This window comes from Ochotona princeps, chromosome 23 (assembly GCF_030435755.1).
Source record: "Ochotona princeps isolate mOchPri1 chromosome 23, mOchPri1.hap1, whole genome shotgun sequence".
Classification (NCBI taxonomy): Eukaryota; Metazoa; Chordata; class Mammalia; order Lagomorpha; family Ochotonidae; genus Ochotona; species Ochotona princeps.
This window is the reverse complement of record NC_080854.1, coordinates 37814436-37835582: the sequence shown is the minus strand read 5'-3', so window position 1 is coordinate 37835582 and position 21147 is coordinate 37814436. Positions and strand designations below refer to the sequence as shown.

At 46.5% G+C, this 21147-nt stretch overlaps 1 non-coding gene across 1 annotated transcript; it reads right to left on the bottom strand.

Annotated features, from left to right (window-relative positions):
* Positions 1-3181: 3181 nt before the first annotated feature.
* LOC118758237 (U6 spliceosomal RNA) lies at positions 3182-3287 on the bottom strand. The gene has a single exon (XR_004995609.2). It is a non-coding gene; the product is annotated as a U6 spliceosomal RNA (small nuclear RNA).
* Positions 3288-21147: the final 17860 nt, after the last annotated feature.

Genomic DNA, 21147 nt, shown 5'->3' with positions numbered 1-21147 from the left:
GGCCTGCGAAACAGCAGCTGAGGGAGAATGGACAAAAGAAAGACAACACTTTATTTCAAAACTGAAAGGTAGGTCTAAGAATAATACACGTCACACAGGACTCTGATAAAAGGTTTCTACTACAATCCAACAATCAAAGGAAAGGAAATGAGGAAACTTGGAACTTTCCTCAAGCACCAGAAAATCACATCTCTCCTCCTGTTCCCGCAGGAAACACCTTCCACTGTATGCACTGATTGTGTTGTGAGATGTGTGGCTGCAGAGCAGCCTATCCACAGTCAGGACTCTTGGGCACGAATGTGCAGGGGCGCCAAGGTCAAGAGCATCCATCCTCCCCTCAAAGCGTTGAGAAAATCCCTCCTTTTTAAGGTGTGCAGTTTGCTCTCTAATCATGTTTTATGAGTAAGTAAGTCCTTCAGTTACTGATGTCACTGAGCTTCAATTTCAAGCAAAGGTGGCAAGGAAAGCTTTAGCTATGGAATTCATAGAACTATTATCAAAATCTGTGAGATGGCTGCCTGAAAACAGGCAGAGGTGAACATTGTTTTGTAAGTTTACTGTCCAGAATGCCATCAACACGCCTCACTGGACACTCCGCATTGGCTCTCAGTCCACTCTAGAAGCTCACTGTTTCCCTGGCCTCAGTCCATTCCCAAAGCAGGTAGCCCCCTTCCTGGCCTCAGTCTGTTCCCAAGGCAGGTAGCTCCCTCCCTGGCCTGCTTCTGAGACAGTCACAGCTCTGGGTCACATTTCTGCCAATCTGTTTTGCTCTTCATCACCCAATTCAACAAAGTCATTTCACAGATCTATCCTTGGGTCTAAAATCTTGCCTGACCAATGAGAGTGGCAGGAACTGGCCAGCCTCGTCGTTGAGTGATTGCCTAGCCCAATCCTTGGTGAACTCAGCCCCACCATCTAAGGACATTCAGAGGCTAGCAAGTTGCCCTGCCCAGTCCACCTTGGACAGACCTGAACTCGCTCCTATCTCCCCAGGCACACCCTGAAATGGCTCTTCAACAGAAGCATTCCAGGTAGCACATAAGTAATTCCATAGTCAGTAGTTCTGGGATTTTTATTACACAGAAACGGGCAAGGGCTTGCATGAGGCTGTGAGGGGTAAGCCAGTGAAGCACACGCCCTCTGCCTGTATACCACAGCATCAGGACTTGAATCTGGTCCCTCTTGTCCTAGTCTGTGTCGGGAATCATTAGGCAACAGGACTGGCAGGGAATGTTAGAAACAGAAACTTGGGGTGTTCCCAGGATCATGTTGAGTCACTGGGAGCCACATGTTACAGTTTACACATAGCAGATGATCAAACAGGAGAAACTAGAGAGTATGTTCACCTGCTATGAACTTGGAGAAAACACCACACATCCAGCAAATTTCTCAGCAAGACTCCACTTCAAATATTAGTGAACAAAGTTGATATTGAAAATGACTTCTTTTGCTAATAGACTGTGCCACACTTGCACACAAACTTCAAATATTAGAAGGGAATTTAAAATGCATGTCACGTAGGGCAGACAAACCAGTGCATGGCAGAGGTGCTGAGTAGCAAAGTCGGGTCTAGACACAGGCAAGAGAGGGAAACTTACTTTTGGAGGCTCCAAGCTCCTGAGTCAATCTTTTTAATTCTCAGTCCAATTATATCACTTCATTTCTGATTTTAGCTAAGTGTTCCCAATGACCTAATGAATTAAACTTCCTTCTCTTTCCATACATATTTTCAAGTGGGAGGCCGTGTCTGTGAGGACAGCACAGCTCACCTGGTGGCCAGAGTTGTGGAGTGTCCACAGGTCTAGCCTTTCTTGAGAGGAACGCAGAGCAAAGCAGAAGACACAGGGCCATGGGAAAGCTGCAGGTCTCAGTGGCTATCAGACATTGGGCACCTGAGGAGCAGGCCAGTGCCATAACGAGCCTTTTCAGCTGTCAGTGGAAGCCAGACAGCATGTAGCTCTTCAGGCAATTACACGGGGCAGGGCCTATGAACCAAGTAGTACCATGCCCTGCACGTATTGAGCCCTTGGTCACGGTCTTATTTCATGATAGTCAAATGATATGCAATTTCTTTTCCAAATTACAGTTGCCTGTCTCTGTTCAGATCCTCTTAGCAAACAATTAAAATCCATTGAAAATAAAAATGTGGCCTGATTACCTCTGTGTGCTCATTGCTACTGGAGTGAATGTGTGTGGGGGCAAAGGGGGTGTGGCATTGCATCACACTGCAAGAATGTCCCCAAGGAGGAGAAAAGTAAAATGTGACTTGATCACCCACCTGCAGGAAGCTCTTCATCCCTGAGTTAGAACCAGGAAGGCCCCAAGTTCCAGATTCATTGCAAGCCCCTAGGCAAGAAGAGCTGCACTTGTCTAAGCTTTGTTAGTAGTCAACGCTGAACACAGCAGTAACTAATTCCAGTTTCAGGATCCTGAATGAGTTCAAATCTTTTCCCTCTTCCTGTTCTATCTCTCTGGAAGTTATATCGCTTTTTTTCAGACTTGTTACTCAGAATTGTTAATTTAGAGCCGCCTCCTGGGAGTCACTAACTTGATGAGCTTGGGATAAACAAATTGAAGTGTGAAACTTGTGGGGACTGAGACCCAGCAGCCTTGACATGTGGGGTTGGTCACTAGTGCATAAAATCTCCCTCAAATCGCTTGCCACTGCTGCAGTCACCACCACCCTCCCACAAGCTCCTGGGCTCCAACCACCCCGGTTACATTTCTCTCATGCATTTATGTATCCTTGGGGATTGGCTCTGAGCAGTTTGGGCTCTGTTGGCTGGATCTTTTGTGGCTCAGCTGGGCCTGGCGTTTCTCTGAGCGATTGGCCCAAGTCTGCTTAAGTATGTTTGCCACCAGCATAGGCCAGAGAGCTAGTATGTATATATGTCTGAGAATGCTCTTACAACCAGGACATGGGCTTGAATGGATTGCACTAGTATGCCACTGACCTGAGCGAGAGACAAGCCTGGCTATCAAACCAAGCACAAAGTGCAAGGCAAGGCCCAGGGAAATTGAGGCGGAAAGAACAGCAACAAGCAGGTACTATTTCTTCCTCTTCTTCTATTTTTTCATTTTTTAAAAATAAAGTTTATTAGATAATAATGCTGTGTGAATTTACCAACTTCATCAAACATCAGTTATACTCTGTAGCCTATACTTCTTTAGTCAAAGCAGCAAAACTATGGATCACTTCACGAATTTGCGTGTCATCCTTGCGCAGGGGCCATGCTCGTCTTCTCCGCATCATTCCAATTCTGTGTATGTGCTGCCGAAGCGAGCACAGAGGGGCCACTGCTAAACAATAGCATCTGCTGCATCTCCAGTCTACCCAACACGTCTCAGCTTCCTGCAGCGGGGAAAGCACGGGAGTCATCTACAAACCCAGGGCTCTTTCAACAGATGGGAGAGAGCTGGGCGACCTTCTCCTTTGGGATGTAGGTGTGTACATGCACACACATAGATATGTAACTCAGAAGGTCAAACATATAAAGGACCTTCTGAATTCTACCTTTACAGCATAAAGATGCTGTCATTACACACAGGCTATATTTTCCCAAATTATGTTTCTAACTCCTTTTATTGAATTTTTTATTTGAAGAGAATGTTCAGTGCACCAGAGTTTTAAATAGGAGATTAAGTTCTTTCATAGTTAAATGTTGAAGCAAATTCCTTTGAATCTTGATTGAGACATTCTGAAGGAGCTGGGGAGTGGTGGACCACAAGGTTGGATTAATGTAAATTGATTTGTCCAAGGTTATTTGTTTAGATAATGGAGGTAATAGAAGGAGGGCCGAGGTCTCAGAGAGCTGAGCTCTGTGACGGTCCATCCTGTCATCATGTTCAAAGCAAGTTCACATCAGGGCAGACTCCATTTAGGCCGGGGAAATTCAATTAGGATCATTGTGTGGACTGAAGACTCCCAGTGGGGATTGGGCTGGAATATGGAGAGCACAGCACCTTCACAAATGTATGCTAACAGTTGATCTCTGGCCCTGGGCTGGCTCACTCGCATCTCTGCGTGCTTTCTGGTATGTTAACATCATACTGGAAGCAAAGCATGCTCTGTTTTTATCATCTTTCTTTTTTCCCTTATTCTTTTGCATATATCCTTCCTACTATAGGAACATGCTGAGTTAGATTTTCAGGCAGGCTCCCCGAGTGACTCTGAGCATACGGGCAGGCACTTCGTGGGTTCAGAGCTGGGTTGGGTCCTGTTGTGTGAGTCCTAGCCTCTCGCCTCTGATGTGGATACAAGTGAACACTGGGCTGCCCATCTCTGAGTCTGCCAAAGTAACAACACAAACACAAAGTAGGAGTAATACATCTATGCATCTGAATGGCGCCTCAAAATAAGTTCTGAAAGTAGATTAAAGAAAAGGGGAATGTTGCAAAAGGTTCTTTGCCTCCTCTGTAATCTATGGTTTTACAGACCGCACAGGGCTTTTCCCCTCTCTCTCTTCAGAGTAACAAATAGGGTCATTGATTAAAACCTCACAAATAAATAAAACCTCTAACAAATGGTATTCTGGAGACTTTTCATTTCGTTACTTTGACTCATCATAAGTCACAATGAAATAATACTGAGTGACAATCGGAGACTGACTCTCCGGGAAATAAATAACCCAGAAGATCAAAAGGCTTTCAGCATGATTATTGAAGCATGCCCTGGTCCTGAGGCAGGAGACACGGGTGCACATAGGCTCAAGGCTGGGGTGTGTGGAGGGTGGAGGGAAGCAAAGCCACCCCAGACCCCTCCAAGGTTCGTGCCGACTCCCAGGGTGCAGGATAACCATGGAGGGCAGGGCCAGGCTATCCACCCCAGACCCCTTCAAGGCTTGCGCCAACTCCCAGGGGTGCAGGACAACCATGGAGGGCAGGGCTGGCCTCTCCTGTATATCTCTTCTCTCATTCAGGATAATCACAACCTACTCTCATAACAGCAGTGGTTGCAGGGTAAGAATATACCCAACCAGGGCCTGCCACACATTGGAAACATGAGATCCAATGATAAAATTACACAAAGGTGCGAGAAGGATCTGCAGCATCACTCACGAAACTCCAGTGGTGTCTTGAGGATGTTTGCTGCAAGCTTCTGTCTTCCTGGCTTTCTCTCCTTTAACCTGCTGGCCAGTACATGGCAACCTAGGGTTCAAGGGCTCCGTTTGGCCTGTGGTTACAACCAGGCTCCCTGCATCAGAGCTCATGGTCCAACTCCTGGCTGCAGCTTCCTTGTAATGAGCACCCCAAGAAGTAGTTGGGGACAGCACTAGTAATGGAGTCCTTGCCAGCCACGGGGGGGTTTCCTGGAGTTCCCCTGCTCCTGACTGGCTGGAGCCCAGGTGTGGCTATGGACTGGGAGTGAACCAGAAGGTGGCAGCTCTGTCTCCCTGCCTCTCAAGAGTAAAACAAAATGAAAAAATTGCAGAGAGAAATGCCAGCCTTTTCACCCCAAACAGCCCACCCTTTGGTTTCTTTTCTTTTTTTTTGAAAGATTTATTTTTATTGGAAAGTCAGATATACAGAGAGAAGGAGAAACAGAGAGGAGGATCTTCCATCCACTGATTCACTCCCCAAGTGACCACAACAGCCAGAGCTGCTCCAATCTGAAGCCAGGAATCCGGAACTTCTTCCGAGTCTCCCACATGGATACAGGGTCCCAAGGCTTTGGGCCATCCTTGACTGCTTTCCCAGGCCACAAGCAGGAGGCTGGACCCTTCTCACAGACATCACGGGGAGCAGGATCAGGGCTTCAGGGGATCTTGGCACATGGGGTGGGTGGTGCAGGCTCTGTGCAGCGTGATTGAGGGCAGGCCTCAGGAGGTGCAGCTGAAATGGGCCCTCGAGCCTGTCAGACACAGGTGCATAAGAACTCATGCCCACTGACAGGCACACATGCATGTATGTCAGGGAGTGTGAGCTCTGTGCAGAGACAGGGCTGAGTTGGATGCAGAGCCATGACAGCCGCTGCCAGCACAGGCACACATGACAGATAGCACATCCTATGTTGAGAAGCCAAGTGGCTTCAGATGCAATGTGTTGCACGTGTCCTCCATTGTATTCATATTTATTTTTTATGGCAGAATACAGCATCTGATCAGAAACCAAAGGGTGGCCCACAGTGGTAGCCTAGTGGCTGAAGTCCTCACCTTACATGTGCTGAAATCCCATATGGGCACCAGTTCTAGTCCTGGAGGCCTAGCTTCCCATCCCACTCCCTGTAGCACTTAGCAAGGAGTCACATACACACAGAGCACTCTGAAGGGATTTCCACAGCAGGCGTGCTAGCCAAGAAGTTACAGAGAATGAAAAGGAAGTGGGAGAGAGAAAGAGAGATGTGCTGACTCATCCCCCAAATGTGAATGACAGTATCTAGGACTAGACCAGGCAGGTTTCCAAGAGGCTTGATAAGGTGCTACTTCCTTGAAGCATCACATACTCTCCCAGGATGAACATGAGCAGGAAGCTGGAATTGGAAGCAGAGCGCAAGTATGAATTCAGACACTCTGATTCATGACGCAGGCATCCCAAGCAGACGACCCGTCACTACAGCCATGCCTGCTGTACTGCTCCGTGTTGTCTCCATTTCTGGCTCACTGGGGGTCTCCTGCCTGGGGCACTGATGGTTAGTACCCAACCTATCTGTCCCTCTGAGTACACAAAGAGATAAATTCACATGTCAAAGCTCAGCATTGGGATTTTTTTTTAAAGAAAGCACATTCTTTAAGGAAATATCTCAGTGAAGACATTGTAAGTCCCACTGCACCCCCATTTAACAAGAGAGAAAGCTGAGGTACCAAAGGGTTGGGTTATTTGCTCAAGATGTTTTACTGACGTCATGATTGAACTGTGGTCATCTGACCCCAGAGTCTTCTTACTTTGTCTTTCAAGAACAGATACCAAAAGAATGCAGGAACTAAAAGCAATTTTCAGGAAATGAAAGTGCTATGAAGCATAAAAATAGATTTCTTAATATTCTAACCTAAGCAACAAAGGGAGATTGACTTTTAACAAAACCAGCTCAGGCTTATGATTTTGGGTGCAGACACAGTATTTTAAGTTGTGTATTTCCACTACGCAGGCTCCATTACCAATACCCCAATAATGCTTAGAGTACCATGAGACATTTACATCTGACCCTTGGTTGGAGGAAGCATATATACATTTGGATGGAAGCCGAAATGCCTACAGAATTTCAGAACGTCTTGAACAGAAAAGGGTGAGCTGTCTCAGGACGAGTTTATGGGTCATTTCATAAACACTTGTTTGGCAAATTACAGAGTAGTAGAGAACAATTAAAATCCATTTCATCACCAGCTTTAATAAGAAGCATTGTCCATGAATGTTATCCTTATGAAATTAGTATAAAGAATTTGAAAATGCATTACTCAGACCATACAATGATCTTGTTATCATTCTGTGACTGGAAGAATGTCACCATGGCTCTTCATTTAGAACCAGAGCAGCCAGGTAATGGACCTGTGAGATGGCCATAAAGTGTGAAGGTTAAGATGATTACACTTCCGATGTGCAGGTTGATTTAACAGAGTTCATTAGCATCTCCCAGAAGCAGCACTAATGCGAGCTAAAATCTTTGTAACAACTGTCAGAATATTTCCTGGCAAGTTGCTGTATAGGGCATGCTCACCACATGACTTTCCTTGAAGTTTCCCCCTGGTATCTGCCCCATGGCTGAGCCTCCTTCTCAGCTGTTGGCATGCAGGCAGCATGTGGGAAAGCCCTGGCCGCCACTTGGCTCTCAGTTGCCAAGGCACACGAGGATTCCCCAGCCGCCACAGCCTCAACTGTGCCTGTGTTTACAGAGTGCACTGGTCCCCACTGTGGATCTAACTAATGTTGTGAAAAGCTAACAGCAAGGAATCAGGAAATTCTAGGAGATAGCTAAGTGTAAGTATTTACATACTCAAATCCTTACAGCCAAGGAGGAAGCAGGATGAGCTTACAGAGCGCTCACGCGTCCATGTGCACAGACATACATGGCCAGGGGAACACAGGCAGCTACCTCGTTCTGTTCTCTCACTCTGAATACACCAGTACTCTGCCGCAGTTCCATAATTGAGCTATAGCAGTCACCCATATATTAGATTCCAGTCTGAGCCATGGCAAGTCTAAGTAATAGATTGAAAAATACAATTATTGCTTACCTACAGAGTTCCTTTGCTTGGGAGGTAAGGCATATATATCAGAAAAGTTGTTGTGTTTTTTTCCCCAGGCCTATTCAATAAATGAACATTACACCAGGATTCTTACACAGAGTATCTCTGAAATGGGTTTTGTATTGATTTTTGTAACTACCCTGTTAGGTGACGTTATCCCTTAGTGTGTCAGGTTCAGCCGGGTCCGCCCGGAGCAGGCCATTGAGGTGATAACTGTCATTTGGAGGGACAGAAAAGCAATCATAGCTTTTTCATTACTTACTGCTTTCCCCCTGTGAGTGGGGGATCATTTGACATATTATGGCTTCTGTGATTTAAGCTGCATTTCGAAATTAAGTGCTGGAATATCACGCTGTGGGTTTAGAAAAATCAACTTGCTGTCAAAGCAGCCGGCTCTGACTCACTCCATCCACAACCCCCTCATGATGTGCAGATAAAATTTTAAGAGATGGGCTGTGAACTACACAAATAAACACACTGCAGCACTTCAAATATGCTACATGCAAATCAGAGTGAATCCAGGCAACTAAAGCTTCCTCTAGTACTATTTGGGTTTTGTTTTGCTTTGTTTTTTACATTTTATAACCATTCCTAGGGAAAATTCCTAAAAATTGTTTTGCTAATTTATCACATAGATAAAAAGCACACACACTGAAAAAACTCTTATAGTTATTGTGAATTTTTAAATTGCATCCATTTTGTTTTAAAAAAAATAGTCTTTTGTTTTTCAGTAATTGTGCTTGGGCACCCAATGTCAAGAGCAGACACAACAGAGAACACAGGGCCACCAGACCTAACAGCGATGGACAAGAACCCAGAGCTACATGAACAGCCCTGGGACAGAGTTCACAGAGAGGTGCAAAGTGGGCTGTAGGCTCACATACTGACTGCTGTTGGTGTTCTCTCAGCCCCACATGATACTGCATGGCCTAGGCTTGGGACAATGGGTGGCCAATGCCACAGAGAAAGAGGAACCGCAGTAGGGCCAGTCTTCTAGGACTCAGCCCTGGGTCATATCCACAAAAGAATTTGCCTGCCACCGCTTCACTAGAGGCGACGGTCAGCTCCAACAGTCTCAGTTATTTTAATCCATGTTTCCAAGCTCATCTTCTCTCAAAAATATCCCTGAAGTCCATGATGTACTCAAGTCTTTGGCCACAGAAGCACCTGCCATAGCTTACTCCCACAAGCCTCCTCACTGCTGGGCTCCCTGCTGACTCAGTCCTCCGCACAAGCCCTGTCCCTTCTGTGTCCTCCCCACCACAGCCTTGTCTCATTGCTCTCCTCTCTGCAAAGGCAGAACAACTGGTGCCGTCCCCTTTGGGCGTAAGCTGAGGAGGCGGTATCTGGTACACCCACTCCCCTGTCCTCTGCTCTTACTTTCTGCTCTCCCATTATCTTGCGGACACCACACTCTTCTGTTTCTTGTTGCTCTTCTAAAAATGTAAAACATCAGTTTACTAATTTCTAATTAAATGTTTTCTCTGTCTGCTAATGTGTAAATCATGCAAACACTTAGGAGCCTGACCTAAGGGTGTTTGTTGTCTGGCAGAGTTGGGGATCTGGACCGAGCGTAGCTGGGTCTGTCCTCGGGATTTCTCATGGAAGGCTCACCTGGGGAGGGATCTGCCTGCTGGCTGGAGTGTGGGTAGAATTCTGATCTTTGCTGGCTATTGGACTGGGGGTCCTCACACCTGGTAGAACACGGGGCAGACTAGGGTCTCTGCAACATGGCGGCATGTCTTCAAAAGTATGCCGGCCCAGAAGGCAAAGGGGCAGACCCCATACCTGTGTCACACAGCACTGGCAAGGGGCCTCAAACTGAGGGTCATTGGAAGCCACTGTGAAGCCTCACTTAGTTCGAGGTTTGGCTCCAGTGTCCATCTTCCCCATGGTACTTCAATGTGTTCAGCTGTGACCAGTATTCTCTGCTGAATGACAAATTTATCATTCACTTCCATATCACCATACATTCTGGTCCTCTTCTTTTTTTAATTTTATTTTTTATTATGTTTACATAGTTGATTAGAATGGGAAGGGTCGAGGTTTAAGGGAAAGTAGATGAGACCATTATTTCCAAATTCTCTTCTTCTTCCTGTACCTGGGGGGAAGGAGCGAGATAAGTGGAGAAGCTGCACCCAACCTCCCAACCATCTCAGCACCTGGGATGGGGCACAACCACCCAGTGTCACCCCAGGTTCCCTGGTGTAGAGCATGTTCCAAGAGTTCAGGGGTTTCAATAATTGGAAGTATCTGAAATGTTGTTGGTCTCGCCAATGCAAGGATAAAGAAATCCTTCTAAAGTCCATTGGCTGACTTAGTCCACCTTTAAATCTCCATCTGCCCAGAAATTTGTTGTCAAGCTTGGCTGGGGTAGTTGACCAATTTGTTTTGCCCTCCTTCCTCTGCTATGCTGCCAGATGTCCTCTGCAGGCTCCAATGGATGACCAAAGCCTTCATGTGCATCTGGATATGCCTTCCACTGCTCCTTGTAAGCCACTAAGGAGGCCCAGTTCTGACCCATGCGCTCACGGTCTGACCACAGATGCTGTGATTCTCCCAATGGTTGGAGTTCTGAGTCCAGTGGTTCGGTTGGGTCTATCACCAAAGAAACCCCTTCTGAAGTGATCCCAGTCCTGACTTTTGTATGCATTTACTACTATGGGACGTGGCTCACTCTGTCACCAACAACAGCCAATGCACACAATGGTAATTGCAATTGTTGGGTCAATTCTGTCTCCAGGTCTGTCTGTTAGGCAAACCAATGGATGCTGCGGCCCAGTCCAATCCTGCCTACCACAAACTTGGCCCTCACATAATCCAACAGGATTTACAGCCTAGTCAGAGATCCCCAATAATCCCCAAAATGTTAGGCCCATTCCTAGCCCTGGTTCCTGTACTTTCCAGTTTTTACAACAAACTGGTCCAGTCTGTCCCATATACCATATCTTGCACACATCAGTGGGTATTGAAGCCTAGTTCAACCCAACCGACCACACTACCCAGGCCACACTCCTTCTGACAGATATCACCGCCTATCTAATCAGGCCTGCCCCCAGCCATGGTTCTCATGCTCACCAATGGGAGTTGCAGCCCATCAGAGAGGTGCTCACCATTTCCCTACTGGGCCCACCCCCAGTCCCAGATTTCACACTTTCCAGGTGGTTCTGCAGTCTAGCTTGATAGGACTTGCCCCTAGTCACAGAACTTGCCAGCTGATGCTGCAGTAAAATCCAAACAGCCTGTATTTACTCTGGCTCATGCATGCACCAATGGATACAGTAGGTTAGTCTAGCCTGATTCTCCACCTAACCCATCCCACATGCAGACCAAGAGGTGTTATAGCCATGCCCAGCCTAGTTTGCCCCTAGGCCCAGTTCTCAGGTTCTCCAGTGGGAACAGTGGGTCAGTAGGAGAGCCCACACTACTCCATTACCAGGCTTGCACACCCCCCCTCACTAGGTCTTGCATGTGTTGTTGGGTGGTGCAGCTCAGTCTGGCATGGCCTGCCTCCCCTCAGCTTTTGCCAGTGGGTGCTAAAGTCTGGCCTGGCTTGGTCTGCCCCCAGTTCCAGTTCATGCTGGTGGGTGCCACAGTCTAGCCCAGCCCAGCCAGTCCCCAGTCCTAAACTTAATGTGAACTGGCTGGTGCTGTGATCCAACTGGGCCCGTCCTGCACCCTGTCCTGGTTCTCAGCTCTGCAAATGGATGTTATGAACTGGCCCAGCCTGGCCTGCCCTGACCTGATCCACACATATGCCAGTGGGTGCCGTAACCTGGTCCGGGCAACTCCTTGTCTTGGTACTTGCACTCACTTGCAGGGAGCATCTCCTGGAAAAGGAGTTCCCCAAGCTCCTCTATGAGGTCTCTTCCCAGAGGCAGACCTTGTGAACACCAGTGGTCCTTGGCCCAGCCTGACTTAGTCCACCTCCTGCCATGGCAGAAACAGTGACCTTGCCCAACCAGCCCACACTCATTCTGTTTCTTACTACAGCCCAGCCATGCCTGGTCCACCTCCAGACACAGCTCTCACATGGCTCAGCAGGGGCAGAGTCATAGGCCAGCCCATCGTACACCCTCCCTGGCTCTCATGAGCACCAGTGTGTGCTGGAGTCTAGTTCAGTCTGGCACACCCAGATCCAGTCCACACCCATGCTGAGGGACACTGCAGTCATGTCCAGCCCAGATTACCACCCCCCATTCTGGCTCTTGCACTCATCAGTGGGAACCATGATTCAGCCTGAGCATCCTCCTAGTGTCCCAGTTGAGTCTGTCCCCTAATACAGCTCTTGCACATGGCACTTGTTGCTCTGACCCAGTTCAGCATAGCCAATTCCCTGTCTTGGCCTTTTCCATTGGATACTTCTGCCTGGCCTGGCCTGACCTGCCCCTGTCCCAACTCTCACTGGTGGGTACTGCAGCCTTGCCCTGCCGTTTCTGCTCCCATCCCTGGCTCATGCAAACAGGTAGGTGTGATAGCCTAACCTGGCATTACTTGCACCCCAGCCTTATTCCTGCACTTGCCAGTGAGCTAAGGTTGGCCTGGCTATTCCTGGTCCATCCCCCTCCAGCACTAACTCATACACTTATCAATGGATAAAACTACCCTGCCCAGCCTGACCAACACCCAGGCCTGGAGCACATACTCACCAGCAGGATCTATGGCCCATCAAGGGAGTTTCCCAAGTTCTCCCACCAGGCATACTCCCAGTCTCAGATCTCACACGTACCAGAGGGTGCTTGGCTCCCCCCAGGCATAGTTGGCCCCCTCCATTCTGGACTTTGTAAGAGCTGTTGGATGTTGTGGTCTGGCCTTCCCCACACCCTCTTCTTGAGTGCGTCTGCAGGTGCTGCAGCCTGGACCAGCTCGGCCTGTTCCCAGCTCTGGTACCCACGAGTGTTGGAGAGTTCCATGGCCATATCTAGTCCATCTTGTCACCACCTATAGCTCTTGAGAGAAATTGCAGTTCCATATGGATTGACCCACATATCCCCCACAGATTCTCCCCCCAGACCTGGTTCTTTCTCATGCTGGTTGGTATCACGACCCAGCCTAACATTATCCAGCCCCTGTTCATACTCTCACTTATAGGTACTACCAGCCCTGGCTTTAGTGTGAGCCTGTGAGTGGTGGTCAGCTGTAATTCATGCTGACTAGTCTAACCCAGGTGTCCCACATGGGTGGGTGCACCTGTCAGACCCACAAAGTCCTGTGGCTTCCCCCCTTCAAACCACTCTGTCTCACTCTACGGCCATACCACCCTGAACGCACCCGATCTCGTCTGATCTCAGAAGCTAAGCAGGGTCGGGCCTGGTTAGTACTTGGATGGGAGACCACTCTGTCTCAGCTCTCTCACTTGTCTTGCAGATGCGAGTCCTTGCTTGCTGGCCAGGCCTCAGTGCACCAGTGGGCAGTTTCATAATGGATTCATTTCTCCAGCCCATCATTGAGTACAGAGCTCTGTAGGTTGACTAGTATTAAGACCCAGGCCTCAAATCGTCCTTAAAGGAGTGAACACTCTCACACGAGATCCTGCTGGTGAGAATGATGATGCTGCCCTGTTTATCACTTCACTTATTGAAACTGACACGACTGAGAGTAACACATTACTCAGAAGTAACAAATGCCACAGCGGTCAGTGCAAATGCTGCCGTGGTTGAATGTGTGTGTCCCTGCCTCTCCCATGCCAGTGTTGAGGCCCAGGGCCTGTGGGCTGTGGTGAGGCTGCAAGCTCGGAGCTCTGCTGCTGGCTTGTCCTTATTTCAGAAACCCAGGGAGCTCCCTGCCAATCCTTTCGTGTAGGGGCAGGGAGAGCGTGCCATCAAGTGGGACCCAGGAAGCTACCCCTTAACAGGCATTGAGGTGTGCACCTGCCTGCTCAGCCTGCACACCTGGGAAGCTCCTGCCGTGTGGAAGCTGCTGAGTTAGTGATCTTTTGTTAAAGTCAAATTCATGAACTTAACGCAAATGTGAATTTCTCGTTTATTATACTTTCCTCCTTGATTAGTCATGTGATTCAAAATTTAGTTCACTTTACAAACCAAAATAACACGCACTCTCACTTATTCAAGATACATACAGATCCAAAAATCAGAAAACAGTGACAACGGTGGCCCCAGTTCAGTGCTGAGGCTTCAGGTCACCTCTTGGGGATTCTAGCACTCACAGGGCCATACTGCCGTCCAGAGCTAACCAGAGGTCCTATTAAAGGTGGTCAACATTCCGTATGTCAATCCTACCCAATAAAATCATTTTGGTAAAATAACTGCTGATGTGGTTTTCAAGAGGAATGTATTTCAAAGGAATAATCCTTGTGAGAGAAAGTACAATTTTGTTTTATCAAGCAATCAGCTCAGCGGTAAATGTGGATGCTTTGATCTTTTGTTCGTTTATAGTTGCAGATTCCTACTTTATATGTAGCATTACTTCTCAGTGCTACATAATTAATTTCCCTGTGTTAAAGCGACTCAGAAAGACAATGTCAAAAGCATTTGTTTCAGCTAAGCGTCTTGACCTGAATCTTAGAAAACATTGTCTATTGCATTCTGGGGATTTATGGATGTCTTCCTCCCCTCCTAATGGGCGAATTCAGCCATGAAGTTCTATATGAATGGAGGAGGGCTAAGGCTTTGAAATTCCAAATAGGTTCATAAGGAAATTATTTTTTCTTTCAAGTACAGTGTATGTTATGGCTTCTTTTCTATATAGGGAATATACGCTTTTTCAAAGGTTTCAATTGAATTAGCCAAAGTATGCATTTTTATAATAATAAATCTGTCCTTCAGAGCTTGATTTCAAAAGTGTACCTAAGTAACTTAAAAGCTGTCTTTAATATTTTGAATGGAAACACAGAAGATTAGCATTCACAAGTTTCAAAGTGTGCCCTGCTCTGCGTAGCAGGTGAGTGGCCCTGGAGGCATGGCTCCCCTGCACCTGCAGCCGTGAGCACCTCCACACACACGCAGGCTGCCCTTCCCCGTGATAAGCCACCAGCCTGGCTCTCTTCACAGCTTTTCTTAATCAGTTCATCGTCATTCAGGAATGTAAAAGGACTTGAAAGTAGCTTTGCTTGGACTGCAGAACTGGCCAGGGAAAGATTACAGCAAATCTTCTCGACAGTGCTATTATGTTTCAGTTGGTCTTTCTAGAAATGGGGGCAGCGCTGGGAGAGCATTCTAAGCAGTGCTTTCTGAAAATCTTCCTACTTGCAGAGTATAAGCTTTTGTCTTGTCCTCGAATGAGTTTGCTAACAAGTAAGTTTTAAAAATCTTTTGGAAGTAGCAGGCATGTGTGAAAACCTGTTACCTAAAGTATACTTAATGAATTAGGGAGGACGCCTTTTAATCAGATCCAATTATTAACGCATCACATTTTCCAGAATAATGGAGTGAGGAGATCAGCAAATTCTTCCCTACTTAAATCAACAGTAAAATTGGGCTGAACTGTCAAAAAAAAAATCAATTTGAGAGCTCTAAAAGTTGATCCAAGACACACAAAAGACAAGGAAGTTTGCTCAAGAACAGTCTTCCCGACTGCGTTGGGCTTGGAAGCTAGGGTTCTGAGGAGCACACTCAAACCCTACACTGAGTCCTTCCATCTGATCCTGACCATCTCCTGACTCTAGCTTCCTACTGAAACAGGTCCTGGGAGGCCACGATGGTGGCTCGAGTAGCCGGACTCTTGCCTCCCAGGGAGAAGGTCTGGATTTTATCCTGGGCTTTCAGCTCAGCTCTTATCCAGGCATGGCATTGTGGACATTCAGAGAGGGAATCAGCAAATGGGAGATCTCTCTCTCTCTCTCTCTCTCTCTCTCTCTCTCTCTCTGTCTCCATCCTGTCCTCCCTGCTCGTGTATGTGTGTGTGTGTGTGTGTCTGTGCAGAAGCCTCTTCCCATAAATTAGGACAATGAAGCAATGAATCTCTGTGTAGTTGTCTAGGGATGCTCCCAGCCAACCCTGACCTTCTGATATGGATATTTCTCAAGGCTGATGCCAAGAAATGTGCTTCCTGAGGGAAGGGCATGACTGACCTGAGGGGTGGTCCTGTCCAGGGGTCCTCGGTCAGGAGAGAAGGGAAAAACCTGAAGCACTGTATGGTCCCAACAGGCTAAGCAGCGGGACTGGGCTCAATTGAAGGCAACTGGGATACTCCAGACGGGGCTGGCTTCGCTAGCTCTCCTGTTCTCCCGGCAGTCGCAAATGCCATGCACTTGTCAAAACCATGCTTACATTAACAAGAACTGGAGAGAATTCTAGGTACCCACATGCCATTGTAAACCTGAGCTGACATTTACATGTGCTGAAGACACAGGAAGGGTCAGGGGATATGAGGACATGGGTGGTCTGCAGATCCAATGTGGTCTTGCAGGCTTGAGGCGTCACTATCTAGCCACTAAGCCATGCTGACATAATGAGACTCCTGGGGAGCCCAGACTGCAAATATGAACAAGAATTAAACAAATGGAAAACCTAGCAGACGCTGGTAGCAGCTCACTGCTGCAGATGGAAGTCACTGAACATGGTCAGTGTCACTGTTAATCATTTTAAAACGATGACAAAAAGATGTTCTGGGCAATTACTAGAACAGATGAAGAAAGAAGTAAGAGTTCAGAATATTACAATATCACTCACAGTGTCCAGTTTCCACAAGAGGTACCGAGATTTGCAAAGAAATTGCAAACAATCACCATAAGCAAAAACTGTCTGACAGCCAAAATTTTAGCTTCACAAAAGGCTTGAAAACAGTACTATAATTATTTCTTAAAATAAAAAAATATGCTTTAAGTATGAAAGAAAATCATTATGACAATGACTCATCAAATAAAGAATAATGCATACTTCCAAAAGAATGCCACACATATTGTCATGATGAGAAGCATAGCACATTGGGGTAATGAGAAAGGGAACCATTGAAGTTCATGCCATGTTAACAGAAATGATCTCATCTGAAGGACAGAGCTAGGAGCAGTGAGTGGATTCTCAGAGAGCTGAGGGCCATGCTCACAGCTGTGTGTCATGGGAATTCCAGAAAGAGAGCAGCAAGAGAAAGGCACTGAATGGACACTCGAAGTAATCATGGCGAGAAGAGCAGTTCAGTCAACCTCACAGGGAAAGAAACGCTCACAAACAGGAGAGAACTGTGCAGCTCAACACTTACTCATTGTCAGAAACTCAGGAGGTCCGAAGGCTGCAGGGTGATGGACACGGAATGCTGAGAGGGAGAAGGAGTCATGGCAAACAAAACTCTCCTATCCATAAGGCGTCTTTCCACAGAGAGGCAGGGCAGCTTCTACTCAGACGTGCAGAACCTTTATGGGAACAGAGAAGTGGGGAAGCTGAGATTCAAGAACCATCCCCACCGTGACGCAGCAGGACAGTCAGCTCCAGTCGTGGATGAAATCTGCCTGCCGGAGCCATCCGCTGGAAGGAACATCTGAGAACTTTGATGAAGCTGCAAAGTCTGAGAGTGGACTCGTCTCACGATGAGAAACTCCTGGGAGTGCCAGTCTCTGGAAGATCCTTACACTTTCTCAGCAAAATGAGCATCTACGTATCTGGGCAGAGATTAAGGAAAGGCCTCTGTTGTCCAGCAGTGAGAGCATCAAGGAGCTGTCCCAGTGAAACACACACAGAGTATGCCGTATAAGAAAAGTTGAGTTTACCAAAACAAAACATTTTACTAAGACCTTATCTTGGCTGGGCTAATGAGTTCCTACTCTTCTACTCAACAGCCTCTCTGCCTCACAAGGGAGGGAAATATTTACACTCCTTTAAATAGTTTGTGGAAAAGCAATACTAAAAGATGAACTTATTTTGATGCAAAATATTGATATTCAATTATAGCTTTCTTGTATTACACACTTTCTGAGAATGTTTTGATATTACTTGTATGTATGGATTTCAAAAAGCTTTTGTATCAGAATAACCTTATTTTAAAACTTCTTTTCCACAGCTATTTTGAAGTTCTTCTGTAGTTCCCAGGGACTAGGGTTGTGGGAGTTGGACTGGACATAACTGAGCAAAGCCATCCATGTGTCTCAAGGTCTGAAGGAGTGACCAGAAAGCAGAAGTGCATGGGGGTTGCTGCTAGAACTTTAGACTTGTTCATATTGTAGAGGGTTTGGGAGTGGATTAGAAGGAAGACACGTGCTGTGATGTTACTTATTTTATTTTAGCACTAACGTTTTAGTAGTGAATGAAGAATGCTACTGCTACAGTAGGCAGGAAGTGGATAAATTAGCCAAGAGGCCGTTCCTCTTGTATTGGCAAAAATCAAGACTGGCGGATAAATCTCAGGCAAAGAGGATGAGGGGGATGAAGGCTGAATAGCAGCAGGCTGAGATGGGCCACCTGACAGCCCCTAGCCTGTGTAGACAGAGGTCAGCTTGGTTCTGCACTGACTGGGAGAAACGTGCGGTAGGGACAGGCTGCAGGAGGCAGGCACACATCTCAGTACAGGAGGAGTTTGCAGTCATTGCAGTCATGTTTGAAGCAACTGTATACTTTATAGTTGCTAAATCAGCACTCGCAGATTCTAGGTTTTGGATCTGATAAAGATCAGATGTGTCAGCCCTGGACTAAGCCACGTGAGCTTTCCCAGCACTGTGGTGGTGGCACCGCACTTAGGCTTTCCATGGATGCTGGACTAGGCAGATAGGCTCCTGGCTTGTGCTGGTCTATGATGTCCCAGCAGCAGAAATCTGAGGCTGTGATACTGGCTGACTCATGTGATTGTACTTTAAAATGGTCAAAGAAACAAAACTAAAAGATAAATTAATTTTGGTGCAATAAGTTGAAATGCATGTGTGCAAAGGGTCTTCAAATAAATCGATACTATGAAAAAAATTATGCTATCATTTCAAAGTAATTTTGCATTAAAATAAACTTAGTTTTTAATTCCATTACTTTAGGAATGCTTTGAAGTTTTCTCTTGTTATTATTCTAGATATGAAAATATACTTGTATGTACACATATATTTTCAAAGACTTTTTTAGATACAATATAGGTATAATTGAATATATACTTCTCTTTTATGAAATGAACTGTTATTGAGAGTTTCAAAAAATTGTTTAACTCCAATAAATAAAATTTATGCAGGGCCCAGTGCAGTGGTCTAGCGGCTAAGGTCCTCTCCTTGAACGCGCTGGGATCCCATATGGGCGCCGATTATAATCCTGGCAGCCCCGCTTCCCATCCAGTTCCTCGCTTGTGGCCTGGGAAAGCAGTCGAGGACGGCCCAAAGCCTTGGAACCCTGCACCCGTGTGGGAGACCCGGAAGAGCTCCTGGCTCCTGTCCTCAGATCAGCTCAGCTCTTGCCGCTGCGGCTCACTTGCGGAGTGAATCATCGACAGAAGATCTTTTAAACTACCATGTTTAAAAAACCTATTTGTTGCCCTCTTCCATGTTTCTGTTTCCTGAGATGTTTCCTTGCAATATCTGCCCCGTTCGAATAATATTGATTTTCCATCCTCCCCTTCCAAATGTACCAAGGAATACAAGACGCAGCATTCAACTGTGACAAAGCAAGGTTGTCCGGACCCATAGTCACAGACGCGGGTTTGCTTAATGCTGAGGTTATTGATTTTTATCAATAGAAGTAGCCTGAAGAGTACATTGAGGATACTCATTTAAGTAGTGTTGGTTTATTGATGCCACTGTTTCAATTTGTCTCTCTTGTGTGCTGTGAACTGAGGCTGGTAATAATGTCTTCTGTTCACTCTCTTGCTGCAGCACAGCCAAAGACAGCCATGAATGGCCTGGTGTGCCTCCCTGGGACCTCCTGGAACTGAGTCCAGCCACATCACATGCCCTAGGCCTGATTTCCACTGGACAAAGGACAGAACTAACATCTGCACCTGGGCTAGCAATGGTGGGCCAGGCCTTGAAGCAGTTGGTCCTCAGGTAAGCGGAGTTCTGAGTCAATAGTTTCACACTAATTGAAAATAAAAGTATTCAACAGCAGAAAGACAGTGATAAAAGACCTCGAGAAGTGAATTAATAGCAGCTAGTCTAGTTGGAACAGTCGTTTTCCTATGGTTCTGTCTCTTCCTCTGTGTAGGTCTCTCTCCCCTGACTTTGATCAGTTCAAGAATAAGGTATCTAAAACTGGGTACGTTTCACCATGTATTTGTTGTTAAATAAGTAAAATTGAACCATAGTATCATCTCTTCAGAAATCTTATATGGAGGCTCAATGGGTAGATGGTTTCTTTATGCACCCTCAAGGAGCTGTTAAATGCAATGGTTTCACTCATATTCAACAGTGGGCAATGCATGCTCACACACATGCATGTTTTTTAGCATGCTAAAAACTATCGGCTGTCAGCCAAGGGTCCCATGGTTTGTAACAACATCTACACATAATGCATGTGAAGTGGCAAGGCCTGTGTATAAATGCATGTCACTCTTCAACAATAAAGCAGCACACAAGTATCTGCTCCTATTGCGCTTCAACCTGCTGGCACACTCCAGTATGTCCTCTGTTAAAGTTGTTTGTTTCTTCATTGAAAACACACATATACACACAGAGAACGAGAGAGACACAGAGAGAGTTTCTACCCTCTGATGCACTCTTTAAAGTGTTGCACTGCAACGGTGGGATCTTATCAAGGACACAGCGGCTTGAAACATTACCGTTGCTGCCGATGGGCCCCATTAGCACAGAGCTGTAATTGGGAGGATGAAGGACTCAATCCCCAGCACCTGAAATGAGGTACCTGGGCATCCAAGCATGGCTGTGATTGCTAGATCAATTACTACTCCTGTTACATCATGCTGACATTATAAACCTCTGTACCTACCTACTCACATGAAGGAAGTACTAGGTACCACTTCTAGGTAACCACTTCTTGGCAATCACATCACCTGGCCAAACACGTGCTCTCGTATTAGAAACAAATAGAAAACTGGAAAAATATGAGAAATCGGTTGGACACATCTGAGCCTAGGCATTGCAGGACTGCGATTA